This window comes from Pipistrellus kuhlii, unplaced genomic scaffold (assembly GCF_014108245.1).
Source record: "Pipistrellus kuhlii isolate mPipKuh1 unplaced genomic scaffold, mPipKuh1.p scaffold_m20_p_3, whole genome shotgun sequence".
Lineage (NCBI taxonomy): Eukaryota > Metazoa > Chordata > Mammalia > Chiroptera > Vespertilionidae > Pipistrellus > Pipistrellus kuhlii.
The window spans coordinates 114027360-114048314 of NW_023425529.1; the positions used below are offsets into that span (position 1 = coordinate 114027360).

General features: G+C 41.6%; 1 protein-coding gene and 1 non-coding gene across 2 annotated transcripts in view; both read left to right on the forward strand.

The window, feature by feature from the left end:
* The first annotated feature begins 96 nt into the window (after positions 1-96).
* The window catches only part of ELF1 (E74 like ETS transcription factor 1), a 93507-nt gene continuing 72648 nt past the window's right edge, over positions 97-20955 (forward strand). Inside the window, exon 1 of the mRNA XM_036459044.2 lies at positions 97-608. The gene's annotated coding sequence lies outside the window, so the exon portion shown is untranslated. The remainder of the gene's footprint in view (positions 609-20955) is intronic.
* TRNAE-UUC lies at positions 639-710 on the forward strand. The gene has a single exon. It is a non-coding gene; the product is annotated as a tRNA-Glu (tRNA).

Below are 20955 nucleotides of genomic sequence, written 5' to 3' on the forward strand. Positions count from 1 at the left end.
GGGGCGGGACTCCGGCTCCTGAGAGGCGGGGTGGGTATAAAGGGGTTGAGGTCACCCAGAAGGGGCTAGGCGCGACGGGACCTTCGCCGACGGGCGCTACCCCGAAGCCTCGGGTCTCCGCGGCATTCCGCCCTCCTCCTCCCCGGGGACCCAGAACCTCCACCTCCACCTCCACCCCCTAGGCTCGCCGGCTCGCCGCCAGGGAGCTCGCGCGCCGCCTCCGCCCCGAACACAAACAGCTGTTCCCCGCGACGTCGCCGCCCTCAACTTTGCCAACTTACTCCGCACGCACTTTGACCAGCGGAGCAACCCGGACCCGTAGGCTGGGGACCGCTGGCGGAGTTTAAAAAAAAAGAGAGAGAGAAAAAAAAAAAAAGGTGAAACCGCTAGTTTCGCGGCCGCGAGTTGCGGGGTTCGCCTCAGAACTTTCCCGAGGCGGCGGCGCGGCCGCGTCCCCCTCCGCGCCGTCCGCGCGCCGCCGGTGCCGGTCTGGTTCCCTCGCTCGGGAGCGCGTGGGGAGCGGCGGGAGCGGCGTGAGTGGCGCAGAAGCGGCGGGAACCGCGGCGGCAGGACGTGGAGGAGGCAACGCGGGCGCGAGCGCTTGTCAGGTGAGTCACTGCGGCGTCTTCACCAGCGCTTCCCATATGGTCTAGCGGTTAGGATTCCTGGTTTTCACCCAGGCGGCCCGGGTTCGACTCCCGGTATGGGAACGTCCTACACTTTTTTAAAAAAAAATTTATTTTTATTTTACTAAGAGGCTTGGGCAACTAACTTATTGGACACCTAATGACTGGCTCCCCTCACCAGTGAGGGTGTTCAAAAGGAGACGGTGTACTGGCTGCTCGCGCCGTGCCCCGGGCTGGGCTGTGGGAGTCACGAGTGCTGCGCCGGGCGGGCTGCGGAGCGGGTGCGCCCGGGCCGGCGGGGCTGGGCCGCCGGGAGGGAGTTTCACTTTCCGTGGGGCTGCCCCCGCCGCTCCGGTCCCCGGCGTCCCGTCCAAACGCTCGGGAGGTGGACGATGAATTCCGGCCTCGCCTCACCTCCTCCCGGCACGCCGCTCAGGCCCACACCCTCCTCGGCGCCCCCTTCCGACCGCCCCGAGGGACGCGGGCGGGTGTGCCCTGCCCTGGGCCGGCGGGGCCTGCGCCCTGCGGGGAGCCCACGCGAACGCGTCGCCGGGTGGTACCGACCCCCCTCCCGGCACAGAGCAGCCTCCCGGGGCGAGTTGGCCTGGGGCGAGTCGACCAACCCGGGTGCCCGCGGGCGAGCTCTCCTGTCAGCGCGGCTGCCAGGCTCCGGGGGACCGGCCCCGCCGCCCCGGGGTCCCCCGCGGAGCCCGCGCGCCGCCGGCGAGTGTGTCCCACCTGGACCCCGGGGCGCGGGCTGCAGGTCACAGCCCCGCAGGTTCTTTTGCGTGGGAAGGGGATCCTGTATTTCCCCTCCTTTTTAAAATCACACACAACACACACACACACACACACACACACACACACACACACGAGCAAAGGAAAATGCCATTCCGATGAGATGTGTTAAAAAAAAAGAAAAAAGAAAATGGACTTTCTGAAGGAATAGCGCCTGGAGCGCCGATGAGAGATACTCCTGGGGTGGAGGTGGGGCTTGGGAGAGACTGTTGGCCCCAGACTGGGAAGGGGATGCTAATAACAGAGTTTCACTGTGTTTTTAAATATAGAAGCCTTGTGTTTATTCCGAAGAAGGGGCAGCTGTGTCAGCAGCATGTGAGCTGTACATGAGACAAAAGCTTTATCTTAAAATGCAAGCTGAAGTTAGAAAATGGGGTGAACTATAGAATGTTTATTGTGCCCCTGGGAACAAACGGAGAAGGAAAATGCGGCTCTGGTGGAGGGTTTCTGGCCCGTGCCATTCTTAAGAACGGAAGATTTGTTATTGGTATGCTTTGAAATAACCTGTTAGTATGACCTGCACGATGAAGGATTGATGATGTCTACATTGTACATAAACCTCCACACCTGAAGATGTCTTAAATGATCTTTATTAACTCAAATATTTGAACATTTACTCTATACCAAACAAAATTAGATGCCTTTGAAAGTTACTGGTGTTCATTCAGGTCCTTCGTGTTAGGAGGCAGTGGACAGAGTGAGAATGGGATCCTATTTTAGCCCTTGTGATTAGCTGTATGACTTGTGTAGATCTTTCATCTTTTCTGTGCTCTGGGTTTAAAGCCATCAATTCTTGATAACACATAACACTCACACACTTTGTTGAACAGTTCTTAAATAGGTTATGAGAGTGGAAAAGTTTCATTTAAGTAGTGGAATTGTGTGATTATTAAGTAACCATTTATTAGAAAAAATTATGTCCAAACTTGGAAGGAAGTAAAGACTGCACTGCCTTAAATATCTCCAAATAGGGCTTAATTCTTGACCTTGCATTTTGTAATGACTTGTATCATATTGTACCAAATGGTGCCAAAGTGCATGTGGTTTTTACTGAGATCCACTAATTCAAAAAGCTTTACTCTGTTCATCCACTTGAGGGTATGCTGAAGGGCGTAGTTTGGTGACGATGTTTCTGACCAGGATGCAGAATCATTGTGGAGTACCAGGCAGCACCCAGTAAGGTTGCATCTGAGTTGTGGAAGCGCAGAGGTGAGAGAACAGTTCTGCTCAGGGAAGAGGACTGGGAAAGAGACATACACAGAGGGAGAATGTTTGCCCTGGACCTGGAAGAACTGGTTGGATTTCTCCCAGTGGGGAATGTGAATCAAAAAGCTGAGGTGAGGGAACAAGTATGAGACTGGCAAGTAGTCTGGTTCTGCAGCAGCGCACAGTGCCTGAAGGCAGAGCATAGAGATGAAGCTGGGGCTAGATAACATGTTCTTTTATCAAAGGTGACATTTATTATGTCTCTAGAGTTTTAAGAACTTTTTTTTTCTCTTTGAAAAAACCAAATGTAGAAGTAATATGTGAAAATGCTTGTTTTAAAAGATTAAAACAATGTAAAAACATGTAGAATGTTTTGTGTCCATAGGTTTTGTGTTTAGCAATGAGATATTTTTAATTAGTAGAGTGGAGAAAAGCAGTCAGTTAATTAGAAACCAATGAAAAAAAATGAAGCCTAGGTTTAAATTATGAAATTGATTACAACTATGTTTTTTTTGGCTTGCTTTTTTGAAAATGACCTTAATATTCTAAGACAAAGCTGCTAGTTATTGTCAGTAAGGCATACACTTTACTTGGTTAAGATTAGATAATAAATGTATAAAGATGCATTCATATGCTTATAATTCATATACAGGACTACCAAAACACTATTGGTATTCATGTTTTAGGTGTTCTGTTTTGGGCCATAAAATAAAGTGATAACTAATTAAATGCCATGGATTTACTCAAGTAGTCTCTTTAATATTCACTATTATTAGTTGTATTTAGAAGAGCTGTAAAAGTTCAACAAGTGTTTGCATAGATGGACACCTATATTTAAAGAAATATAAGGTATTAAAAGTGATTGCATTTTAAAATCCAAAGAGTTTAGTATGCTCTGAGGTCCAAGATTATCTGGCCTCTGCTTACACCCCCAACTTCATCTACTTTCTCTGCCTCTTCATTATACTTCAGTCACACTGACTTCCTTTTGTTCCTTGAATTTTCCAGACTTGTTCTTTTCTCAATTTTATTTATTTATTTATTTATTTATTTATTTATTTATTTTTTTGCTGTTTCCATTGCCTGGGATATTCCCCTTCCAGTTCTTTACATCTTAGGTCAAAATTATCTTCTCAGATTGGTCTTTTCTGACCACCCTACCTAGAGACTTCCTTTTGTTCTGGTTTATTTTCTGTTCAGTTTACCCTGTTTTATTTTCTTCTTTTTCTTATTTTATTTTACTTTATTGGGGTGATATTGGTTAATAAGATTATATAAGTTTTAAGTGTACACTTCTGTGGTACATGTTCAATATATTGCATTGTGTGCTCACCACCCAAAGTCAGATCATCTTATGTCACCATATATTTGGCCCCCTCCTTTTTATTATTATCTAAAGGTGACATGTTTATTTTTCTTCATGTTTATTTCTCATGTTATTCCACTGGGATATAAATTCCATGAGGTGTTAAGTATAGTGAGCTTATTCTTATGCTATAAGATTCAAACAGTACAGATGTTGGAAGCCTCATACCACATATTGTATGGTATCATTAAAATAACATTTCTGGAATAACAAATCTATAGAGAAAGAGAATAGATTTTAGTTATCTAGGATTGGGGTGAGGGGCTGGAATAGGAGGATGGGAAGTAACTGCTAATGTAGGGATAAGATTTTTTTTTTAAGAGTGATTAAAATTAGATTGGATGGCCGCATGATTCTGTAAACATACCATAAAGTTCTCGTTTTGAATGGGAGAACTTTATGGTATGTAAATTATATCTCAATAAAACTAGAAAAAGATTGAAGCAATAAAAAGCATATAGAATATTTGTTTCTACATTTTACATTTATCATTTGGATGTTATATATTTAAAAATAAATATGGAATAATTTAGTACTGCCACTGTAGCTCCTAGATAGTTCAGGAATGTAGCAAGTGGGTATTAAATAGCTGCTGAATGAGGTTAAAATATACAGGTATTTTAATTATACATAGTGGGATAAATGCTCAGAGGGGACTAAGTTAAGGGTTGGTTACAAGAGTTTGAAGGTCTCCACAATATCTGGATTTGTGTGAAGGGAATGGAGAAGAGTCTCTTAGAAAGCATCATTTGAGGTGGGCTTTGAAGTCAGGTTATCCTTTAGCCGGTGGAGATGGTAGGAGGTGAGTCAGGAGCCAAAGGCACATTAACAGTTGCTAGCTTAGCCCTAGCTGGTTTGGCCTAGTGGATAGAGCATCAGCCTGCAGACTGAAGGGTCCTGGCTTTGATTCTGGTCAGAGGCACATGCCCGGGTTGCGGGCTCGATCTCTAGTGGGGGGCATGTAGGGGAGTGGCCAATCAATGATTCCCTCTCATCACTGATGTTTTTCTCTCCCTTCTTCTCTGAAATCAATAAAAATATTTAAAAAACACACAAAACAGTTGCTAGCTTGGCACATTTTGGTTGAACTGAGGGGACAAATAATGTGAGAATGGAAAATAAGGCTACAAAATACATTCGGGTCTATAGCAGACAATGTTAGTGCTGGCAGATCTCTTGTGTCTTTTTGTTATATCTGGCCATTGGAAGAACACTGCTGGCAATGTCTGGGGGGTTATTTCCTTTCCACTATAAGTTCTCAACCAAAGACTGTCCAGTCTGTAGTATAACTTCAGAGCAGGGGCTTTGACGGGTGCCCCTCAGTATCATTTGCACTTGGAATAGTGCTTGGCACCCTGTGAGTATTTAGAAAATATTTGAATGAAAGCCAGGAAGTTGCAAGGTTCATTCACAGTGAAGTTTATTTTACAAATCCCATTGACTCTTGCAGAGCATTTAGATAGAAAATTTTGGAAAGTTCTAATTATGAAGGTCCTTGAATATGCAGATAAGGAATTTATTTAGCTAGAAAGGATTTCTGGTAATATGATAAGTAAGTTAATTTGGTGATAGTATGCAGGGTGAACTGAAGGGTGGAAGGATTTTGTCTGTGGTGTCCTCTCCTATCTTCTTATTTCTATTGTTGCTCTCATTCTCCCTGGGTTAGGCCTCAACCAAAGTCGGGGTCTCCTATAGTACAGTAATAATCTTCTCGCTCTTATTTCTTCTAATCTCTTCCTAAATAAGGTAGTTTTAGCAAAATAGAAAGGATCAAAGGAGATACATTTAAGAAAAAATTTAAGATGTCAGGAAGTAAACACTCCTAAAAGAAATAGAGAAGTTACAAAGCATAGATTTTTATTTTTAATGTTTAGAGGACAGGCAATTTTCCTTCCTAGGGTTGATCAGACAGTAAATTTTTAATGCTCACCTGTGTGTATGTGTATGTGGCTTTTTGAACACTGTAATTGTGCATTGAATTCAGAGACAAAGTTAAGATTGTGAACTTGCCACCCTGTGGACAATATAATTTAGAACCAAACCCCTCAAAATTATAAATACACCTTCATTCATTTGAAACTCAGTACTTTAGAACTGCTTATGGTTCTTCATTGATATATGTAGGTATGTTTATTAAAGGGAAAGTTGAAATCAGTTTGTTTTCTGAGGTGTTTTAAGTAAACAGAATTTAAAATATAATCAGTAGCTTAAAAATTACAAAGAAAGTAAAGGATGCTTTTTAAATGGCATACTTCTTTATTGATTTTTAGAGAGAGTGAAGGGATGGGAAGAAGCAAAGGGAGAGAGAAATCGATGTCACATAGATTGTTTGCCTCCCATGTTCTCGCTGATGGCCAGGAATTGAGCCAGCAACTGAGGTATATGCCCTTGACCCATGGAACCCATGACCCTTCAGTCTGAGGGCTGATGCTCTTAACTACTGAGCAACCGGCCAGGGAAACATCTGTAACGCTTTCAACAATAAAGATCCTATATATTATAATAAAACCCTAATATGCAAATCGACAAACGGTGGAATGACATGGTCACTATGACCACACTGACCACTAGGGGGCAGACGCTCAATACAGGAGCTGCCCCTTGGTGGTAAGTGCACTCCCACAGGGTGAGTGTTGCTCATGGCTGGAGAGAGCAGTAGTGGTGGCAGTGGTGTGAGCCTCTCCAGCCTCCATGGCAGTGCCAAGGACTCCTGGGGGTACGGATCGGTATCCACAGCCGGCTTAGGCCCTCGGGGATATCTGACTGCCGGCTTAAGCCTGCTCAGACAACCCCTGAGAAGTCCCGGACTGTGAGAGGGAGCAGGCCCTGCTGAAAGACCCCCCTCCCCTGTGCACAAATGTGCATCAGGCCTCTAGTAAATAAATAAAAGCAGAAAATCCTTCATGATTTGATGAATTCAAATTGTAATTATGTAAACAATTCAGATTTCACTATATGTTATTTAGTTAGAAGGGCAGTCTGCTAAGAAATTTAACTGATATGCCGAAACCAGTTTGGCTCAATGGATAGAGCGTCGGCTTGGGGACTGAAAGGTCCCGGGTTTGATTCCGGTCAAGGGCATGTACCTTGGTTGCGGGCATGTCCTCAGTAGGGGGTGTGCAAGAGGCAGCTGATCGATGACTCTCATCGGTGTTTCTAACTATCTCTCTCTCCCTTCTTCTCTGTACAAAATCAATAAAAATATATTTAAAAAGAAAGAAATTTAACTGATAAACTAGCTTGAATCAAAATGAAACGGTGAGCCCAGCTGGTATGTCTCAGTGGTTGAGTGTGACCTATGAATCAGGAAGTCACGCTTTGATTCCTGTCAGAGCACATTCCTGGGTGGGGGCTCTATCCCCAGTAGGGTGAGTGAGAGGCAGCTGATCAATGATTCTCTCATCACTGATGTTTCTCTCTTTCTCCCCACCCTTCCTCTCTGAAATCAATAAATAAAAATATTTTTTTAAAAATGAAATGGTGATTGTGAAAGAATTATTTGCTCTCTGCAATTCAGGAAATGGTTCTACTTTCCCAACAGATGAGCTGTTTTTACAGCCTAATGTTGTAAGTGGCTTGCGCACTTGTATCCCCAGAGGTGTCAGGAGGGGTGGGGATTTAGCATTTGAAATTTGTGTTACCAGTTAGGCAGAAATGGCTGCAGTAGTATTCTGATGTCAGCAATTACATGTTCTTTCTAATTGTGATATCCAGGCTGAGGAATAGAATGGATGAGTATTCACTGAACTCGTAGTCTCTTAAATTACCTGATACTTCATCTTAAAATCTTTACATTTTGGTAATGGAGAGATTTTTCAGATATAATGTTAATGATTTTATTTTTACTTATTTTTATTTAAATTCTTTATTGTTTAAAGTATTACATATGTCTCCTTTAAAGTATTACATATGTCTCCAACCCCAGCACATGCTCTCACCCCCTACTGTCTGTGTCCATTGATTATGCTTATATTCATGCATACAAGTCCTTTGGTTGATCTTTCCCCCTTACTCTCCCCTCCTCTGCCTTCCCTTTGAGGTTTGACAGTCTGATCGATGTTTCTATGACTCTGGATCTATTTTTGTTCATCAGTTTATGTTGTTCATTATATTCCACAAATGAATGCGATCATGCGATATTTATCTTTCTCCAATTGGCTTATTCCACTTAGCTTAATGCTCTCCAGGTCCATTCATGCTGTTGCGAATGGTAAGAGTTCTTTCTTTTTTATAGCATTGTAGCATTCCATTATGTGGATGTACAACTGTCTTTTAATCCATTCATCTGCTGATGGGCACTTAAGCTGTTTCCAAATCTTAGCTATTGTAAATTGTGCTGCTATGAACATAGGGGCGCATATGTCTTTTCTGATTGGTGTTTCTGATTTCCTGGGATATATTCCTAGAAGTGGGATCACTGGGTCAAATGGGAGCTCCATTTTTAATTTTTTGAGGAAACTCCATACTGCTTTCCACAGTGGCTGCACCAGTCTGCATTCCCACCAGCAGTGCATGAGAGTTCGTTTTTCTCCACATCCTTGCCAGCACTTGTTGGTTTGTTGATGATAGCCATTCTGACATGTGTGAGATGGTACCTCGTTGTTGTGTGTTTTTTTTTAAATATGTATTTTTATTGATTTCAGAGAGAAAGGAAGAGGGAGAGAAAGAGAAACATCAATGATGAGTGAGAACCATTGATTGAGCTCCTGTAAGTCATCCACTGGGGATCCAACCCGCAACCCTGGCATGTGCCCTTGACCGAAATTGAACCTGGGACTCTTCAGTCCACAGGCTGATACTCTATCCACCAAGCCAAAACGGCCAATGCCTCATTGTTATTTTGATTTGCGCCTCTCAGATGATTAGTGACTTTGAGTATTTTTCATATGTCTCTTGGCCTTCTGTATATCCTCTTTTGAACTTTTTAGGCCTTTTGCCCATTTTTTGATTGGATTGTTTATCTTCCTTTTGTTAAGTTGTATGTGTTCCCTATAAATTTTAGGGATTAGGCCCTTTTTGGCAAATATGTTCTCCCATGCAATGGGCTCTCGTTGTTTTGTTGGTGGCTTCTTTTGCTGTGCAGAAGCTACCCTGTTTCCCTGAAAATAAGACAGTGTCTTATATTAATTTTTGCTCCCAAAGATACGCTAGGTCTTATTTTCAGGGGATGTCTTATTTTTCCATGAAGAAGTATACAGTACACATTTATTGTTAAATGAAAAAAAAAGAAATTTATTACCTGTATATGGTACAGTATTACGGTAGTTGTCAACACAAACCAGACAAACTGAATCCTACAGTATCAAGAATTGACTCATTTATTCAATGACAATAATGTCATCATCTTCTGGAACATCATCATAACAATCCAATTCCTGAATTTCCTGGTGAATTTCTTGTGACTCCATTTCTTTCAGAATCAGTGGGCCAAATCTCTTATGTTTAGCCTACCGGGGGCCTTATTTTTGGGGGGATGCCTTATATTTCACTGAGAAGGAAACCTGTAAGTAGGTCTTATTTTTGGAGGATGTCTTATTTTCAGGGAAATACGGTATTTATTTTTATGTAATCCCATTAGTGTATTTTCTCCTTAGTTTCCAATGTCCTAGGAGCCTAGGTAAAGATATTGCTACAACATACGTCTGTTATTTTGCTGCCTATGGAATCTTCTAAGATTTTTATGGTTTCCCATCTTACGTTTAAGTCTTTTGTCCATTTTGAGTTTATTTTTGTGTGTGATGTAAGTTGGTGGTCTAGTTTCATTATTTTACATGTATCTGTCCAATTTTCCCATTTCCCCCAGCACCATTTATCGAAGAGACTATCTTAACTCTATTGTATGCTCTTGCTTTCTTTGTCAAATATTAATTGAGCATAATGGCTTGGATCGATTTCTGGGTTCTCCGTTCTATATGTCTGTTCTAGTACCAGTACCAGGCAGTTTTAAGAACAGCAGTTTTGTAATATAGCTTGATATCTGGTATTGTGACTCATCCAACTTTGTTATTCTTTCTCAGGATTGCTGTGGCTATTTGGGGTGTTTTTTGTTTTGTTTTGTTTTGTTTTTTTATTCCATATGAATTTTTGGAGAGTTTGTTGTAGATTTGTGAAATATGCTTTTGGTATTTTAATGGGGGTTGCATTGAATCTATAGATTGCTTTGGGTAGTATGGACATTTTAATGATGTTGATTCTTGCAACCCATGAACACGGTATATTATTACATTTGTTTATGCCTTCCTCTATCTCTTTTTTCATTCTCTTGTGGTTTTCAGAGTACAGGTCTTTCACCTCCATAATGTTAATAATTTTAAACATTTAAATATTTTTTCTGAGTTTTTCTCAAAAGTGCAGCATGAGAAACATGATAATATACTTTGAATGTTTGGTTTATCTTTTTCCAAGTTAATGTATGCGGTTGTGAGTGACTTGTCTAAATTATTTTTTGCTACATTTATATCTTATATTCTACAGTTGATGTATATTGTGTAATTTTAAGCTAAGTAGGTTATGAATTATAACAATGCAGTTTAGGTAGGCCCATAAGCTTTGCCACATAAAAAACAGTATTATTGATGTATGTGTTAATGATGTACTTTTTAAAAAGAAAGAAAAGATATTTCAGTTAGATTTATTAGGCTGGTGTTTTTGTGCCCTTTTTCAAGTACAAAGTGTACTAAAATTTTATGCAATATGGTACTGTAACATTCCATATTATCTATAACCAGCATTTGTAAACAAAAGGAACTGATATACTTGTGTGTATAATAAATGGTTACAGTTCTATATAAAATAGTTGCATTTATTATTTAAAAATGTTAAATGCCACTAATGTTAAATGCTTGATGTTGTATTTATTATTAATATAAAATTGTTTGCTTACCTTTTTAAAAAAACAGTATTATTTAGGTATTATTTAAGAGAAGTAACTTCAAAATACGATACTTCATGGTCTATTTGCTTTTTTCCTAAATACTGGAACTAGGAGCCAATAAGCTATATTTGTTTTCTAATCTTCTTTAGTGGTTTCATTATCATACTGTTTTTAAATTGTAGAGCTAGCCAGTGTGTTCAATGGTTAGCACATTGGCCCAAGCACTACTGAGTTGTAGGTTTGATTCCTGGTCGAGGGCATGTACCTGGGTTGCAGGTTCGATCCTCACTGTGTGCAGGAGGCAACCAGTTGCTATGTCGTTTTACATTAATGTTTCTTCCACTTCTGTTCCCCCACCCTCCATTCCACTTTCTTTCTCTAAAAAGCAATGGGAAAAATATCCTAGAGTAAGGATTAACAACAACGAAAAATCTGTAAATGCCATTGAACTTAGAAAGAAATTTTAGTCTAATATTTAGCCTATACTTAAGAAACTTTGTTGTCTCACAGTCGCTGCCTTTTGTGCTAAAATGACGATTTAGGATTAATGGTGCTTAGCATACCCTTTACTTTTCACACTTGGATTCATTTTCACAAATAAAAATATAAAACCTTTTGTTCTTTGAAAAGTAATTGCAGAATACATGACTTGAATTTTGACAAAGTAGTAACAACTATTCCATAATTTTTGTATATGTATTGGGTGCGTGTATGCAAATTTTAATTATTTTTTTAAATTTAAAAACAAACTATTATTAAATAAATACCTTTGATTCTAGTTTAATCTTTTAGTTGAGTTAAAATTTCTTTTGGATTCAATATACCATGACCAGGATACATTTCTGATTTAGATGTGTTGATATCTTGCTTTGTGTGAAGCTTTTTATCTTTTTCAGGATTTAATTCAAGCTTTCAAGGTCGTATTGGGACTAGTTTTACCCCAGCTTTCCAAACATCAGTGCTTATCACTGATACCTTATGTCAAGATACACAGATGACCCTATAAACTGGGAAGGATGGGGCCCTGCCCATTCAATCACCCACTCAATAGGGTGGGCATTGACCCAGTTGCAAAGCTTAAATAGAAAGGAAGAGTATGATGGGAAGGCATTGACCACGGTCAAAGTCCCAGCACACAGATGGGGGCAGGGCTGAGGGAAAATAATCTGATGTAAGGCAGAAAGAACATAGGCTTAAGTAACTCAAAACTCTACACAGGCAGTTAGCATCAGGGAATTTAAGATTTGAGTGGGAATGTCTTTCCTTTATTTGTTCTCCCTTATTTATTTTATTTTATTTTATTTTTTGCCATTTTACACCAATTGCAATTTTATTGTCCCTTAAAATACTCTTTGAAAGACTTTTATCTTTTCCCATTTTCACTACCTTATCAAAATGTCTTTTGTTAGTTTATAGAGTATATTTTAAGAGGGCTATTTTTACCACATATTTGTGGGGGAAAGAGAGCACATAAAATTTGTGTAAAAGCAAATCCACCACCTCATTCTCATTAGGATGGTTACTATTAAGAAACAGAAAATAAAAAGTGTTGGCGGGGATGTGGAGAAATTGGAGCCCTTAGGTACTGTTCATGGAAATGTAAATGGTGCAGCTACAATAAAAACAGATGGCTGTTCAAGAGATAGAATTATGATATGATCCAGCAATTCCATTTGTACCTATGTAACCACAGAACCAACTCACAATGGTCCTGTCCTGTTTAGTGATCAGGACATAACCAGAACTTGAATACCAGAACGCTTTCAGGAGCCGAGGGACTATTCCCAGGAAGATCTGGTATTGATACCACTTTATCACAAATGGCCAAGGTCCTTCAATGAAAACTTGTCCCACCAGATCCTGCCAAAATGATAGTGTAGGTAAATGTGGTACTTGCATCCTCCCACAACTACACCAAAATTACAACAAAACAACCATATTCGGAACAACCATATTCAGAACTGCTTGAAATCTACCTAGATGGAAGTCTTACAACTAGAGAATTAAAGAGGTAGTCACATCAACATTGGTAGAAAAGAAAAGATTTGGAATGGGCTGGTCTCACACCCCCATTCAGTACTTGAAAATTGGGAGGGATATCTCAACTGCAGAAGTCTCCCTCTACTACAGAGAGATCCTGGCCCCACGCCAGCACCCCCAACCAAGGGTTCCAGTGCTAGGAAGAGAAGTCCCCATAACTTCTGGCTGTAAAAAACAGTGGGAATTTAGGCTGAGGGAGATGAAGGGCTGCTGGAGTCCAAGGCAGTTAGTTCTTCTTAAAGGACCTGCATATGAACTAAATGAACTCACTCCCTGAGCTCCAGCGCTGGGGCAGCAGCTTGAAAGACACAAGAGACATGCGGAATTGTCCAACATCAGTGCAACAGTGGGCGGTGGTGGTGGTAGTGGGGACCTTTCTTTCAGACAGAAACGCTGGCAGTGGCCATTGTTCCTTTTCTGAGCCCTCCCCCAACAGATTCGGCAAGTGGGCACCATATCTGAGACTCCATCAACCTGGCAGGCTTTGGTTCTCAGCTTGTCTTTACCTGGCCACTTCCAAGTCTAGCACAAGTAGCAGCTATCTGCTGATTGCTTTGAGAAATCAAATATTGATAGGATCTTTAAAGTCAAAACATATACAATGGAACAAGCATGGCTAATAAGTCATGTAATTTATTGTAGAGCCTGTTTTATTCCTTTCAGATTATATATTTGATCTTAGTGTAGGTGTAAATCTACACTAGCTAATCAGGCTTATACTTGAGGTAATGAAAATATGCAGGATGGCAATGGTTTGTTTTTGAAAGAGAAAAAATTATTTTTGCTTTATGAAACTACTGCAAACTATTTTTTTTCTGACATTTAAATTTTAAAAAATTCATTTAAAAATGGTTTTAGACTTACAGAAGAATTGGATACATACTATAGAAAATCTCTGTATATTCTTCATCTAGCTTCCACTAATGTTAACATCTTACATCAATCTCAGTTCAATGAACAAAACTAAGAAATTAACATTGGTACAATACTATTAACTTTATTAGGATTTTCATAGTTTTGTTTGTTTGTTTTTACTAATGTCTCTTTTCTGTTACAAGATCCATCCAGAATATAGCTACATTGCATTTAGTTGTCTTTTCCTAATTCTCTCAAAATCTGTGATGGTGCCTTGTCTTTTTTTACCTTGACACTGAAGAGTACTGGTCTGGTATTTTGTTGAATGTCCCTCAATATGATTTTGTCTATATTCCTAGTGATTATGGACTGGAGTAATGGATTTTTGGGATATTGAAATTTTTTAGATCTTTTTTTTAATGATCATAAAGTAAAATTGACCTTTTTTTGAGGGATGGGGGTTTATATAATTCTGTCAATTTTAACATGGATAAATTTGTGTAGTCACCACCATAAACAGGATATAGAATAATTCCACAATTCCTCAAAAGTCCCTGGTATTCTCCTTTTACAGTCACATCCTTTCTGGAGTCATATATCTGCAGCCACTGACCAATTCTCCATCATTACAGTTTTATCTCTTTAAGAATGTCATACAATGGACTAATATAGTATGTAACCCTTTGACATTGGCTTTTCTCACTCAGCATAATGCTTTTGAGAGTCATCCAAGTTGTGTTTATCATTTCATCCCATTTTATTGTTGAGTATGGATATACTACCAGTATGTTTATTTATCTCCCCTTTTTTGATAAGTGGTTGAGAACACATTATGTTCGCACTATAATAAGCAATTTAAGTGATTTCTTTTGGAGTGAAATAGGGATTATCATTATTTCTTTTACATAAGTTAAAATAGGCTTAGAGTTATAGGTCATACAACTGATTAACAGTGGACTTGGGACTCAAACCTAGGGCACTCACTTTAAAGCCAATTGGACTTTTAACCATTGGACTGTGTGGCTAGTTGCTAATGTTACTTTCTTCATTTCTGTTTTGTTCAACAGTGTAATTAAAAGAAATTGAATTATTTGCTTCTTTAACATCCTAATATTTCCCCAATTATTCTGTTTATATTTGGTTCTTTTTATTAGAGAGCAAAAATATTAATAGCAAAGTATTTTTTCATATTGGTGGGTTTTGGTCTTTAAGGCTAAGCATTCTGTGATTCAGTCTTAAAGCAAAAGGCCAAACTAAGTAAATTATCAGTGCACCTTAAATTACAAATTAACATTGAGCGCATCCATTTATAAGAATTAAAATGGCAACACTAAGCTTTTCCTTAATCTTCTTGTAAATAGGGGTTTTAATTGTGTTTTTTTAAAATATATTGATTTTTTTACAGAGAGGAAGAGAGAGGGATAGAGAGTTAGAAACATCAATGAGAGAGAATCATCGAACAGCTGCCTCTGGCACACCTCCTACTGGGGATGTGCCCCCAACTAAGGTACATGTCCTTGACCGGAATCAAACCTGGGACCTTTCAGTCCGCAGCGCTACGCTCTATCCACTGAGTCAAACCAGTTTTGGCAGTTTTAATTGTTTTAAGATAAACAATAAATATCAAATAAATACAGACATAGTCTAAGTCAGGCTAATTTATTTTTTATTTTTTTCTCTTTCAGAAAGATTTCACAACACAAGTCCAGGTAATGTTCCTCCCCACCCACCTCCTCCAATTGGTTTTTAGAGAGAGAGAGAGAGGAAGGGAGAGAGAGAAACATAATTTGTTGTTCCATTTATTTATGAATTCATTGGTTGATTCTTGTATGTGTCCTGGCTGGCTATCAAACCCACAACCTTCTCATATGGGGATGATGTTCTAATCAGTTGAGCTCCCTGGCCAGAGGTAAATCAGGCTAGTTTAAAATAAGAAACTTACATTGTCTTAAGTTTTAGTAATAGCAAAAGATGTCTTTCTTTTTAGAGCATAGAGTTTTGATGTATTAAGATGAACTTTTTTGGACTTGTGATAGAAGACCATTTGCTTAAATATCTTACTGCCATAAGATAAAAAAATATTTCTATTGATAGAATATTTTAGATTTTGTGGGTGTGGTTGTGTTTTTGTTTTTACTTTTTATTAGTAAAGTGTAATTCAATTTTGGAGGACTTTATAAAATTTCAAGTTACCCTGAATATGTGGTAATATTCAATAAGCAATGTAAAAATTTGATGAGACATTTTTTAAAAACATAGTCTTAATGTGATTTTTATCCTCAGTTCCTTAAGCACTGTTCAAAGGTCTTAGAGAGACTATCTATATATATAAAAGGCTAATATGCTAAATGTCCAACTATCTGACTGGTCACTATGATATGCACTGACCACCAGGGGGCAGATGCTCAATGCAGGAGCTGATATGATGCACACAGAGAAACGGCACTGTGGACCTGGTGCCCACAAAGCAACACTTGGCTTCCCTTAAGATGGACACAGGCCTCACCGCCACCCTGGAGCAACAGCCCACCAAATTGGAGCTGCTGCTGCCAAGAACCCTTGGCACAAAATGTGGCCCAGAGCTCAGCCCAGCCAGGAAATGGTGGCTGTGGCTCTGGGTAATGATGTTACGTAGCAACTCCCATCTTCCTCTCCCTAGCTACTACTAGCCTCCTTGCAGTTTCTTTAGCCCAGGAATATGACTTGCTTTATAGCCAGGTGCAAACATTTCACACTTTAACCAAATGTCTGTGAAGCATTTTCTGTGCCTCATCTAAGTTGATCCTCACAAAGTCCTGGAGTAGGTAAATAGGAGACTTGGTGGAATCCTATTTTCTTTAGCCAGAAATGGAGATTTAGAGAACTTAGAAATTTTACCCAAATGAAAAGAAGTAAGGAATGGTGGACCTGGCAAATGACTTCAAGTTTTCTCACTGTGCAGAATATAGTCAAACACTGCTGCAGTTAAATATTTTACCCTTCGTTCTCCCTGCGTGGTCTGCAATGATAATCTGTTCCATGTTGATGTTTACTGCTGTGTTGCTGACAATTACCTCTAAGAGAAGTTGGGATGCTTCACTGGGCTAGAAAAAGTTTAGTTAAATCAGAAAGCAGTTTTAGTTAGGCAAGTTTATTCCATATCTATAAAAGGCTAAGTTGACTTGCACATGTAGGTATATATAAAGCTCTTGCTGGTGCCAGTCACATGTGTGTATTTCAACCTGTCATTGTCATTTGTGAATTTGGTTGACACTTCTATTATAGAGAAAGGGCAAATAGCAATTTTTAATATTTCTTCTAATTTTCTTTCAACGTGCATGAATTTGTGTACTGGGCCTCTAGTAGAATCATAAAAGGTCAGAACTGAAATGGATCTTCAAAATTACAAGATCTCTAGATTTTACTAATATTTAACAAAGAAGAAAATTGAAATTTTATGGTAGCTCCAGGTAATTGGCCCACAATCAAGGCAGGCAGAAGCAGTTAGGGGCAATCAGGCAGGCAGGCGAGCAGTTGGGAGCCCGCAATCCCGGATTGTAAGAGAGATGTCTGACTGTTGGTTTAGGCCTGATCCCCTGAGGAGTCCCAGATTGGAGAGAAGATGCAGTTTGGCCTGAGGGAAACCCCTTGCCCCCAATGCACCGGGCCTCTAGTATTTCATATATAGTAGAGTTTGCCCTGTTTAGGTGTACAGTTCTATGATCTGTAGAACTAACAACTGACAATGCTAACAGGAGTCCCCAATTTGGAATGCAGTGAAAAAGGAAAGTTTATTTAGTGCAAAACAACTCAGTTATAATGTGACACAGGCTGTGAAAAGAGCAAAGCTGTAAGGTGGCCCTGGGGCCAGGCCTCTCTCTAATAAGACACCTCTGCTCTGCTTCTCATGGTCTGGTCTGTTCTGCTCTGCTGAGTGAGACAGCTTTGGTGTTTCAGCTCAGCCAGGGAAACCCAGTCTTCAGGCTTTGGTGGAAAGGAAAAGTCCACTCTCATAGTCAGGGTGGGGTGCTGCCTTGTATAGTCAGAAGCCCCTTCTCCTGGTCTCTGATTGGTCTGTCCTCATGCAGTTTGATTGGTCCCAAAGGCACTTTTCTCATTGGTCAGAAGGAAAAGTTGGTCTGATTAGTTGGTGAAGATGTTGATGGGGGGGATGGAGGCGGAGGGATATAGTTGTAGCTTCAATTGGATGGAAAGCCTCAGTCCTGTTGGTTGAAATAGGATTTCAGAAATTCCTTTGTAAGGGCTGGCTCAGATTGCAGAAACAGTGCAGGCAGGCAGTTCTGTTCAGGCTTTTCCCTGAAGTGCAGTTTGTGTGAAAGGCCCCTGTGTAGAAAGGCTGCTAGGCTCTTTTTTAATAAGTTTGAGTCCAGTTAGTCATGAGGTGCCCTTAGTGTAGATATCTTCTTTCTCAGGGTCCACATAACAATACCACATCACCATAAAGAATATTTCTATCACCTCTAACAGTTTGTTTCCTTTTTTCCTTAGTAGGCAATTACCTCCCCTTTCTCCCAGCCTGTTTCGACTACTGATGTGACTTCTGTCTTTTTAGTTTGGCCTTTTCAGAATGTTATACAAATGGAATCATCTTTCCTATCTAATAAAGAGGGAATATGCAAATTGATCATCATGCCATCCCAAAGATGGTGCCCAAAGCAAAGGCGGTGTTTCTTAATTTTTTTTTTTAATTGATTTTTTACAGAGAGGAAGAGAGAGGGATAGAGAGTTAGAAACATCGATGAGAGAGAATCATCGATCAGCTGCCTCTTGCACACCCCCTACGGGGGATGTGCCCACAACCAGAGTACTTGCCCTTGACTGGAATTGAACCCGGGACCTTTCAATCCGCAGGCCGACGCTCTATCCTAGGGGTGTCGAACTCAATCAGAGAAGGGGCCAAAATCTAAAATCCAGCCTAAATCGCGGGCCGAATGGTTTACTGAACAGTCATAAACTGTCATTGTGATGGAAACGCAGCGGAGTGCAGTGATGACAGCGCGGTGCGGGCCACATTGCAAGGCCTGGTGGGACGGATTTGGCCCGCAGGCCTTGTGTTTGACACATGTGCTTATCCACTGAGCCATACCAGTTTCGGCAAAGGTGGAGTTTCTTTAACACAAGATGACTGCTCCCACAGCAGAGACCGAGTTACCATAATAAGCCTTAATAAGCAATCAGCAGGGACCTGAGGCTGCCTGGCCCTGGGCTGGGGCAGACCACGCTCCCCCACCTGGCAAGGCTTGACAGGGGACCTCAAGGTGCGCCCCTGACCCTGGTGCTGGGCTGGGGGACCTCAGGCTGCTCCTCCTGCCCGGGCCGGGGGATCTGAAGCTGTTTCTCATCCCCCTGGCGCTGGGCCAGCAGACCCTAGGCTGTGCCCCCAGCCCAGCAGGGCTTGACGGGGGACCTGAGGCTGAGCCTCTCACCCTGCGGGGCTTGATGGGGCCCTGAGGCTATATGCCCCACCTGGTGGGGCTTGGAAGGGGTACTGAGGCTGTGCCTCCTGTCTGGTGAGGCTTGACAGGGGTGGGGCCGACTGGGTCTGAATGTCGCCCAATGGGAGTAGGGCTGATTGGGTCTGGGTCTTGCACAATTTTGAGGCACCACGGATGGACAGGTACTTGACTCTAGGTCCTGTGGCGTGCCCCAGACTCTGACAGGAGGAAGATTTTCATATACATTTTACTAATTTTCTTACATCTCTGACACTTCTATTATAGAGGGAGGCCTGCACCCTCTCACTATCTGGAACCCCTCAGGGGATGTCTGCCTGCCGGCTTAGGCCTGGTGGCTTTGCAGTCTGGAGCTCTCTCAGTCCAGCACCCCTCACTCCTCATCACCTGCATGCAGTGGAGGTGGCCGCTGTGCTCACCAGCCGTGAGCCCAGCTTTTGGCTGAGTGATGCTCTCCTTGTGGGAGTGCACTGACCACCAGGGGCAGCTCCTGTGTTGAGCATCTTCCTCCTGGTGGTCAGTGTGCATCATAGCGACTGGTCGTTTCACTGTTCAATCAATTTGCATACTATGCTTTTATTACATAGGATAGTAGTACATGGACTGATTTTAATTCTCCCCATAATTCTTTGAGGTGCGTACTACATAAGTGAAGGCACAGTGTTGTTAAGTAATTCCCAGAATTATTACATAGCTAATAGGTGGCAGAGGTGGAATTTGAACCCAAGTAGACTGGCTCTAGAACCTGTGCTGCTTTGCCATTTTTAATTTGTTTTTGTGTTGCTTTTTTCCCTATGGGGGTTGATTTGTTGGGGCTCTGAATCGAACCAAGATCTAGATTCTGTGGGTGGTAAAATAATGCTAATAGGGATGCTCTTCATTAAAGGGGCAACATATTTTAATAGCAACTCTGGAATAATCTCCTTAGGGACAGCTAAAATACTTGTTTCTGTTGAAGAGGAGTAATTATTTTTACTTTCTGTCTTTAACTTCATTTTATACTATTATATATCTGACCAAAAATATTTCTTTTAAATACTGTCCAAATATCTGCCATTTTCAAGTAATGTGTTTTATATAAATGGATTTTCTCAGTAGCAGAAGCTTATCCTTTTATGTGTCTACCAGAGGCCCAGTGCATGAAATTCGTGCAGGGGGTTGGGGGTCTCCTCAGCCCAGCTGGCACCCTCTCTAATCCGGGACCCCTCGGGGGATGTCCAACTGCCAGATGTCCCCGGAATTGGGCCTAAACCAACAGTTAGACATCCCTCTCACAATCCTGGACCACAGATTCCTAACTGCTCACCTGCCTGCCTTCCTGATTGCCCTTAACTGACCCCCCTGCCAGCCTGATCACCCCTAACCACCTTTGCCTGCTGGCCTGATCACCCCTAACTCCCCCCCTGCCAGTCTATCACCCCAAACTGCCCTCTTGCCAGCCTGGTCACCCCAACTTCTCCCCCCCCCCCCCCCACTGGCCTGGTTGCCTCTAACTGCATCCCCCTGCTGGCCTGGTCACCCCCAACTGCCCCTCTGCCAGCCTGGTTGCCCCCAATTGCCCCCCTCCCTGTCGGCCTGGTAATCCCCAACTGCCAGCCTAGTCACATCCAACTGTCCCCCTGCTGGTCTTGTCGCCCCTCACTGCCCCCTCTGCTGGCCTGGTCACTCCTAACTGACCCCCCTCCGCTGGACTGGTTGCTCCTAACTGCCCCACTGCTGGCCTGGTTGCCCCATGCA